Source organism: Gobio gobio (genome assembly GCF_949357685.1).
Source record: "Gobio gobio genome assembly, chromosome: 14".
NCBI lineage: Eukaryota > Metazoa > Chordata > Actinopteri > Cypriniformes > Gobionidae > Gobio > Gobio gobio.
The window spans coordinates 23,086,329-23,096,561 of NC_137107.1; positions in this window are offsets into that span (position 1 = coordinate 23,086,329).

The window sequence follows — 10,233 nt, forward strand, 5'->3', positions numbered from 1 at the left end:
CCAAATCTGTTGACTGGACAGGTTTCTCAGAGACAACATTGAAAGTGCTTATTCAAATTTCTTCTCCTGTCTCTGAGATAATGGAGATACTGAAAATACTGCATTTCCACTAGCTGCAGTGTGTGACATCTTTTTATTTGTTTTGTTTTAATTATCTGACAGTGTTAAAGTGGTCTTTATTTGACATTTCCCCCCTGAGCTCTGTTTTAGTTTTCATAAGCATTTTTTAACCCTCCCTCTGATCCCAAACTAAAAAGTATTTTTTATTTTCCCGGCACTGATGTGCTTCGATGCTTACACACCACCGAATTTGCTGTTGTGTCAAATATAGTTTTGTTTTGTTTTTTATAGCTACTTACTAGACTTTTTTAGCAATTGTTAATTGGTAGTTCTTGACAGATGACGCCTAAACCTGAAGGTGTAACATCTTCAGCTGGCCAGCTGTTCATCGTAGCATCAATACAACACATTACCTGAGAGCTTGAGCTTTAAAATAGAACATTGCAAGTGCTGTCAGATGCCATTCGTGAGGGTTTAATCCATGAAGGTTTTTCCCTCCCTTTGTCTGTTTTAACTATTGCCATTTGCAGATTGCATTTCATAATGTCAACAGGAGAGAGTACAAACACTTAAAGCGGTATTCCTCCTCAGACATAAACTCTTCTTACATAAAAGGCTCCATTAGATTAAAATTCACTGTTCTCTCAGCCAGGAGAAGAGCTTTGAAATGAAGCTTTATAGAAGATCAAAAAGAGAAAGTCAATCAGCTTCATATTTGCGGTGGCTGATAGCGGCACAGTTGTTATGACAACTCAGTTTTAAAAGCTCCATAATGATAGATTAGAGGAAACGTGACTCGGTATTGCAGAAGGCTTCTGTGATCGACTAGCAGACACAGGCTAATCAAAAGCAGTTCTTCAAACTCATTAGCATTTCACATTAATCTGTGTTTGTGGAGCCACGTTCAGTTATCCATAAAACACCATGTGTGTTCATTATTTGTATTCATACGCAGTGTGAAAAATAGCTTTTATATGAGCATTTAAGAGGTAGATACAATCATAAATTAAATACTGATAGTTCATTATGAGGAAATCCATTGAGGCTGAACCGAGACTTACCATATTTAGACAAATCTCATCAAACTTCATTTCATATTGGCACACATAATGCCCCATTAGCAGTTGTATAGTTCAAATGTGTCACAACTTGATATTTATTGTACCAGAGTTGTAAAATAACGTCTTTCAATTATTTTACAATTTTCAGATTTGAACTAGGCACTAAAATGTTAAACAAATACTTTCTGTCAATTGGGGGTCTAGAAAAATGTATCTAAAAAAAAAAACACTTTTTCAAAATATCAATTTATGTTCCACAGATACATACAGTTCCAAGAGAGGTTTGGAACGACATGAGGGTGTGTCAATTTTTTGGGTGTGAACTATCATTTTAACATGCTCTTATTTCCTTTGACTACTGTAGTAATCAAATGATTTCTGCAAAAGCCTTCATGTCAAGCTGTTTATTCAGGGTGAGGTATGTTTGGCAAACACAGCTGGGCGTCTTTTTTCTCTCTGTCTTACTCGCTCATCCCATCGCAGTCACGTCTACACTGGCGTTTCTCCTCCGCATCTCAGACCTGTGTTTGCTCATCTTACACTCTGTTTGCTGTGGAGCCCCTTGAGAAGGCCACTATATCCGAGGTCAGACTATAGTGTGTGTGTGTGTGAGAGTGTCCTTACATTTATCCATCCTCCACACTGGCCACTGTGACACGATATGGCACTTCGATGTGCAGAATAAATTGATTATTCAGCGAACACGTTTTTCACGAAGATTATTTCGTGACAATTGTATGCCATAAAGGTTAGCTCAAAAATTTGCTCTTGGTGGGTTTGTTCAGTGCGTTGAAGTGACACGAATGGATCCCACAACATCAACACTGTTATTTATAGTGACCCTTTGTGCTAAGGTGCAGCATATGACATTTTGAGTCCGGTATCATAATGTTTCCTTGGAGATGGTGGTAAGAAGAGAAGCTCATTAATGTTGCACAGGATTTTATGGCTAAATCTTTCAGTTTAGAACGTGATACACTCACAGTGACGGTGGGTATCGTTTGAAAGCAATAGTTGTTCAACGGTCAGTGCTGTTAATGCTGACTCTAATGTATTGATTTGGTTTCTCTGTCATCTCAGTTGCCTAACAAATACAGTGCAGCATTAATACAGGTATATGGCTATGGATATAGTATTGCTAAGAAGCAGTAAGCAATAATTAAATTGATTTAATGAGAAATCTTTTATAAATCTACACTCACCTAAAGGATTATTAGGAACACCATACTAATACTGTTTGACCCCCTTTCGCCTTCAGAACTGCCTTAATTCTATGTGGCATTGATTCAACAAGGTGCTGAAAGCATTATTTAGAAATGTTGGCCCATATTGATAGGATAGCATCTTGCAGTTGATGGAGATTTGTGGGATGCACATCCAGGGCACGAAGCTCCCGTTCCACCACATCCCAAAGATGCTCTATTGGGTTGAGATCTGGTGACTGTAGGGGCCATTTTAGTACAGTGAACTCATTGTCATGTTCAAGAAACCAATTTAAAATGATTCGAGCTTTGTGACATGGTGCATTATCCTGCTGGAAGTAGCCATCAGAGGATGGGTACATGGTGGTCATAAAGGGATGGACATGGTCAGAAACAATGCTCAGGTAGGCCGTGGCATTTAAACAATGCCCAATTGGCACTAAGGGGCCTAAAGTGTGCAAAGAAAACATCCCCCACACCATTACACCACCACCAGCAGCCTGCACAGTGGTAACAAGACATGATGGATCCATGTTCTCATTCTGTTTACGCCAAATTCTGACTCTACCATCTGAATGTCTCAACAGAAATCGAGACTCATCAGACCAGGCAACATTTTTCCAGTCTTCAACTGTCCAATTTTGGTGAGCTCGTGCAAATTGTAGCCTCTTTTTCCTATTTGTAGTGGAGATGAGTGGTACTCGGTGGGGTCTTCTGCTGTTGTAGCCCATCCGCCTCAAGGTTGTGCGTGTTGTGGCTTCACAAATGCTTTGCTGCATACCTCGGTTGTAACGAGTGGTTATTTCAGTCAAAGTTGCTCTTCTATCAGCTTGAATCATTCGGCCCATTTTCCTCTGACCTCTAGCATCAACAAGGCATTTTCGCCCACAGGACTGCCGCATACTGGATGTTTTTCCCTTTTCACACCATTCTTTGTAAACCCTAGAAATGGTTGTGCGTGAAAATCCCAGTAACTGAGCAGATTGTGAAATACTCAGACCGGCCCGTCTGGCACCAACAACCATGCCACGCTCAAAATTGCTTAAATAACCTTTCTTTCCCATTCTGACATTCAGTTTGGAGTTCAGGAGATTGTCTTGACCAGGACCACACCCCTAAATGCATTGAAGCAACTGCCATGTGATTGGTTGATTAGATAATTGCATTAATGAGAAATTGAACAGGTGTTCCTAATAATCATTTACGTGAGTGTAGTTTAAAATGCACACGTCTGGTTCTTAGAAATGTATTCTATGTATTTGTGTTGGTTTTGAACTTTTTATAGGCTACCATTTTCCACATTTGTTTTATTTAATGAAACAATTGAGTAAAAAGTAATTGTAATGATTATATTCTGTTAATTTTTTGCTTAGTTTAATCCCTTTTTGCCTGTGTGCCCTGTCATTTGACCAAGTTTCCTAGTGTATTTGATTATGATTCCGTTCACCTGTAATTCAATCAATTGATTAATTTAGTCCAGGGGTAGGGAACGTTGATCCTGGAGAGCCAGGGTGCGTTCCATTCGACCGTAAGTGGACTGCGAAGTGGACTTCAGAGGGTATTCTGCCATCTTAAGTGAGATTCCAATCCAAAGGGAGCGAACATGTTCAGTCCGAAGGGTACTGCGAACGGCGTAGGGAAGAAGGGAACATCGATACATCACTTCACAGGAAGTAGAGAGTGAAAATCTCCCAAATGTCTTTGCGCGTCGCGTGCATCACCTGTCTGAACTAATGATGGTGCAGAGCCGTTGGTTGGAAGAGTTTTTAAACAGCTCTGCGATTAAGGAGTTTACATATGCATTTGAATATTCATATTATTATACAAACTAGAGTATTTTTGAATGGTTATGGCAATAACTGTTACATTTGTATATTATATTTGATGAATATGTTCAAATTAAAAATGTTGAGAAGCACCTGAGGGCTGTCATGTTTTTTATTTGACTTTATTTACCTCAGGAATGTTTACTGTGCAGCTGCACTTGGGAAAGAAAGCGCACGAGATGAGACCGCTAAAGACCATCAAGAATAGCCTACATACATAGTTAACCAAATCAAAGTATTTTAATGACAGGTGCAGCTTCAAATCTGTTCATAGTCAATACAGGTTATAAGTAAACTAATAAAAACTAATGGACTATGTTTTGATTATATGTTTTAGATAGCATATACTGTGTGTTTTGTAACTGTATATGCGTATTATATGGTTTTCATTTTGAAAGTAAAGTAAATTACAATATTAATTTGTTATATCAATAGGCTTGTTTGAGATGAGCGAAATCTGCGCAGAACCGATCACCGGTGATCAGCGCGAGATGCATTCCGGTTAGAAAAGTGTCCGAGGGCGGTCCGCCTTGCTCTGATGTCATGCCCACGTATGTCAAAAAACTCTGGCGAGCGAAAGGCGGATGTGTCGGATTCTGCAGTCGAGCGCAGTTGCTCTCCACCGACTGCGCTGAGCAAAAGCATGATGGGAAACGACTTGCTGACGACACAGCTTAATGCTTATTGGTTTAAACAACCGTGATGTATGGTTCTTTTTAAAAATGTTTGATTTTAAAACTCTGATATCATGTTTTTAGGTGTGAATATTCCCAAACTCTCTAAAAAAGGCGATATCTCTGTGGGTTATGTGATTGTTGTCATATTTATAAATATATATATATATATATAAAAACATGTATGTAGGCCTAATTCATGTAAAAATGATTGATAAACATGTCTTTCGAATGGAAATAAATAACAAAAACTTTGGGTGTCTTGTTCATAATATTTATTTTCATATAAATGTAACAGAACTTAAATTACATCCAGTTTATCAGCAACAAAGCGCACGAGTGTGAATCCGCGATATCCGCCTTTGATCTCGCAGGTGTCTGATCCACTACGAGAAGAGAGAACTGTCCGGCTTGCCTGCACTTTTTTCACTCCTCCCCTCACTGCAGCCGCCTAGTCTCGGCTGAACTGCAGGCTAGGCGAGGCGCATCTCAAACAAGCCTATAATCTGCACCTGTCGTTGCCTTTCTTTGATGACGTTGCAGGGAGTTCCAAATGAGTGATTATTGTCAGCGAAGTCCACTTCAACAGATATACTGTGCTCAGGGAGTAGGGAGCAGTGAACAGTGCGTAGGGACCCTGTCGAATGGAATGCACCCCCACTGTCCTGCAGAGTTTAGATCCAACCCTAATCAAACACACCTGAAGCTAATCAAGGTCTTCAGGTTTACTAAAGTTACAGGCAGGTGAGGGTTTTTTTCAGGGTTGGAGCTAAACTCTGCAGGGCAGTGGCTCTCCAGGATCAACGTTCCCTACCCCTGATTTAGTCTGTGTATATATATTCCCTGTTTTTTCAGTTCTTTGTCCAGTCTCTTTGATGTTAGTGGTTGTGTTTCCTGACTTTCTCCTTCCTGTTTTGTGAATTATTGAATTAAATACTGTTCTCTTAAACTATTTGTCTTACAGCACTCACTCATGACAGAAGACCGGACCTGGAGTCTCACACCAGGGATTTTTTGGAGTTGGCATGCCAAACGCTCTATCCAGACCAGGGCACACCTCCCAGGGAGTGCTCCTTTGTGAAGACTTTGCCGCATTCATAGAGTGGGTGCTGGTTTAGGGTGGTAATACTCCTGAATCTCCCTTCTCCGCATGTCCCTCCCAACTGTCTCCCTGTTTCCACGCTAGTTCAGTCCAGCTCAAAGTCTACAGAGATTCCTCCTAGCCTCCCTCTCCAACCTCCTCTACCAAAGCCAGCCAGTTCCCCAGCCCTGCCACAGCTGGTTCCTGTCGGTCCCTTGGCACATCCTCAGTCGGATCTAGGAAGCTAGGAAGGGAAAGTCAGAGCTAGGAAGTCCACAATACTGCAGGAAGTCCACAACACTGCCGGAGTGTTGTGGACTTCCTGCAGTATTGTGGACTTCCTAGCTCTGCCTAGGCATGAGGATCCCCCTTCTCTATCTTCAGCCACCGAGCCCCGGACATCACCTTGGTCAGCCGACCCATCGGCTCCACATTAGCTCCATGCTCCCTCGTCTCCACCGTGGCCCATCATCCCAACAGTTTTGCCGGGCTTCCTCGTCCCCCCACTTCGGTCTTGGTCAGACGTCACCCTGGTTACACCACGGGATTCCTGGCTTCCGGTTACCCCTCTGCCCTCTTTCCCTTTGGCTTCACCTTTCCTTCCGGCTTCACTGTCCTCTGTCACACCAGCTCTACAGCAGTCTTCCGGTTCCTCGCCTCTGTCTGGGTCTCCACCGTGGCCAGCTCCGTCGCAGGAGATCACATCTCTGGTCCATCCTCCCAGGTCTCCACCATGACTCCTCCGTCATGCGACTCCGCCATGGAACATCTCGCTGGCTGTGGCCTGGGTCCCTGCCTGGCTCCCTCTTCCACTCTTCCTCCCTCCTTCCACTCCCCTATAGACTAGTTTTGCCTGCCCCTGAATGTTTTCATCCCTTTCCTGTTCTTCATCCTCCTCTGGAACCCCTGCCCTCCCTCCTCAATTGGAATATAAAGATTATATTCTGTTATGTTATGTTTTGGCTTAGTTTCATTGTCTTTTAGTTTTGTTCCTGTTTCCCTGTCATTTGATATAGTTTCCTAGTGTATTTGATTATGAATCTGTTCACCATTAAATGTCGTAAATTAATATGCTATGGGGGCCGAAACAGGACAAAGATGTCATCGTCGGAGAGAGCAGAGAATGACTAGCGCTCTGTAGAGAAGTTTGTCCATTTAGGGCTACTGTAGAAACATGTCAGCCCAAAATGGTGACTTCACTGTAAGAGGACCCACGGTGTATGTAGATAGTAATGGCGCATTCTAAGGTAAAAAAAACAACGGTTCATTATGTAAGGTCTTTATACACCGTTGAAAACATAATGTATATTATATTGCATTTCCGTCAATACATCCTCATAAATACTACACACTGCACCTTTAATCATTATTTTTCATGAAGTTTCAAAACCTGTTTTTCGAGATAATTCGAGATTTTATTTTTTTACAAACATCCCAATTAATCATCCATTTTATAATGTTTTATTGGGGTTATTCCATCTGACATTACCTTCCCGTGCATAAAAAGGTCAATGTATCTGATGATTTAAGGACAAACTTATCATAACAGAGTCATTACACTAGTCCTTTTGATATAATTTAATATTTTATGGTTTTCTGAACAGAATGGCTTCCTGTACATTGGTTTTACCACACTGATGGACCGATATGTCAACTTTAAATATTATTGTTAAACAAAACTGCCTCATTGTGATTATTATTATTATTATTATTATTATTATTATTATTATTATTATTATTATTATTTTTATAAATGTATATTCTTACAAAATAAATGACCTAAAGCAGCTATTTCTACTTGATCTGACTATTGAAAAATTATTGGTGTAGTAATTCAGGTTTATTCAGTTATATAATATAATTTAAAGGATACCACATAAAGAATACTTTCAGGTTAACTAATAAAGCATTTCAATTTTTTCACCATAAAAGAGGCATATAACTACTCCCATAATGTGTCTCAGCTGTAAGCAATGCAGGAACATTGCATTTCTTCTCTGAGGGTCTATGTTTGATCGTAATGTCTGGCAACAGATTTCTATTTGGCTGAACTTCAGGTCTGATGAGTCAGCCATCATTGAACTCCTCCTGATCGCCTCTAAACTTCTCATGATCATGGGGTGCCTGTGGGTTGAAGGCAAATCTGCGGACCTCCACGTACATTATGTTCCCTTACTGACATCTGTGCGTGACAGACAGACAGCTCATAGTTTAGGAGTTTAGTTCACTGAAAGTGACGGAGTAGTGATTGATTTATTGTTCTTCCTAAAAGCAGGCATTTTGGAGGAGACAGTACTGGTACTACTTCTCCAGAAAATAGTACATATGTAATGTCTGCTGTGCACAGAATGCAACTTTTCTGCATGCACAGAGTACATGTATGACCTACTACATTTGTCAAAATGTGAAGTATATTATATAACCAGAGCACATTGTGAAATACTTCATCACATAATGCAATGCACTTGACTTGACCTTCAATGTGAGGAATGAACCAGAAGTTCATCAGCTGTGATTTTTTACATCACTTAATTGACGTACTGTATTGTTTGGTCAGATTGTTAAAACCTCTGAATGGATGTCATTTGCTGGATTAAACATACAATATGATGAAGCCATGTTACTAGAATGTAACATATTACATGTTTCTCAATGTTTCTCAACTTACATTGCGTACAACTTCATATACTTTTTTTTTAATTCAGGGTGATTGGGACACTTTTTCCAAGTCATCTCAATGGCAAAAAGAATCCCAATCACCCTGAATTCACCTATAGGTAGTAAACATGAAGTCCTTCTGGGGAGTTGACATGTCCTCCAATGTTAAAACTATTTTAACTATTTAATATATATTTGTGTATATGCATACAGTTCTTTATGGAATATTTAAATTTTTGCAAACTAATTTGTGGTCACCACGTGACCATTTAAAACTAGTGAAGTGTAAAGTGATTAAGATCTCTTCATCACAGCACCTGTTAGTGGGTGGGATATATTAAAACAAGTGAACATTTTGTCCTCAAAGCTGATGTGTTAGAAGCAGGAAAAATGGGCAAGCGTAAGGATTTGAGCGAGTTTGACAGGGGCCAAATTGTGATGGCTAGACGACAGGGTCAGAGCATCTCCAAAACTGCAGCTCTTGTGGGGTGTTCCCGGTCTGCAGTGGTCAGTATCTATCAAAAGTGGTCCAAGGAAGGAACAGTGGTGAACAGGCGACAGGGTCATGGCCAGCCAAGGCTCATTGATGCACGTGGGGAGCGAAGGCTGGCCAGTGTGGTCCGATCAAACAGACGAGCTACTGTAGCTCAAGAAGTTAATGCTGATTCTGATAGAAAGCTGTCAGAATACACAGTGCTTTGCAGTTTGTTGTGAATGGGGTAGGGGTGGGCGGATCCTCGCCTTAAAAATATCGATCCTTAGGATCCTAAATCATTTCCATTTGAGGAAAAATATTAAGGCTAAATTAAGACCATTTTAGACATATATCAAACTTCATTTCATATTGGCACACATAATGTCCCATTACTTTTTCAAAGTTCTGGGACTTTTGGGGGTGGGACTTGGGCGCTGAACATGCTGATTGGTTGAGCTCACGCAGCATTTTATTTCAAGTCTATTGCGGTGCGTGCAGCAAGAGTTGTTTGCTATTCGAATCAACGATGGACTTTAAAAAATAGTCGACCGATGACGAGGTTTAGGCTTTATTACGTTTATTTGGGGAGGATGAAATCCAGTGGGCTCTGGAAAGTTGCGTGCAGTAGTACGTCACCAGACTAATCTTCACGGTACTTTAGAAAGAGATGGAAACGCAGACAGCAGCGGGTCTGGGGAAAAAAAGTTCCTGGGACAAATTGTTCCGGGTAATTTTGGTGCACACGGGGCTACACATTTTAAATTAAAATCTTAAATCATGCTGTATTAACTATCAATATACCATGCACTACCCAAGTTTTCGATTCTGAACATATCCCATGACACTAAGTGGCATAGCCACATGTTATATTTGATCTTTCAATAGCATTCTCTCCACATTCATTGGAAGGAAATTAGCATCAACCTCTGTCTGTTAAGTTACATGCCTGATTGTTAAGTAAACCACCAACCAGGCAGCACACAGGCCTCGTCTCACATTCTCTTCTCATCGCGGTGAGGAGGGATGAATATGTAACCGATGCTGTTTGAGAACATCATAGTAGACTCCTCCACTTGGCAGCTCAGTGTGGATTCGGCAAAATGAGGAAATATGAAAGTCCAGTTCCAATGTTAATCCCCCTGCTGCAGACATGGAAAGCTGGCCTACATTAAGACTGTGTGTGTGTGTGTGTGTGT